This window comes from Rhincodon typus, chromosome 49, assembly GCF_021869965.1.
Source record: "Rhincodon typus isolate 14 chromosome 49, sRhiTyp1.1, whole genome shotgun sequence".
Classification (NCBI taxonomy): domain Eukaryota; kingdom Metazoa; phylum Chordata; class Chondrichthyes; order Orectolobiformes; family Rhincodontidae; genus Rhincodon; species Rhincodon typus.
Window position 1 is genome coordinate 4,030,152 of NC_063380.1, and position 215 is coordinate 4,030,366.

General features: G+C 52.6%; 1 protein-coding gene across 1 annotated transcript in view; it reads left to right on the forward strand.

The window, feature by feature from the left end:
• Positions 1–215, forward strand: part of cdipt (CDP-diacylglycerol--inositol 3-phosphatidyltransferase (phosphatidylinositol synthase)) — an 8,265-nt gene that overhangs the window by 3,684 nt on the left and 4,366 nt on the right. The gene's annotated exons all lie outside the window — the stretch shown is intronic.

Genomic DNA, 215 nt, shown 5'->3' on the forward strand with positions numbered 1-215 from the left:
TGTGTGTGTGTGTGTCTGTCTCTGTCTGTGTGTCTCTCTCTGTGTGTGTGTGTGTCTGTCTCTGTCTGTGTGTCTCTCTCTGTGTGTGTGTGTGTCTGTCTCTGTCTGTGTGTCTCTCTCTGTGTGTGTGTGTGTCTGTCTCTGTCTGTGTGTCTCTCTCTGTGTGTGTGTGTGTGTCTGTCTCTGTCTGTGTGTCTGTCCCTGTCCCCCCCCCC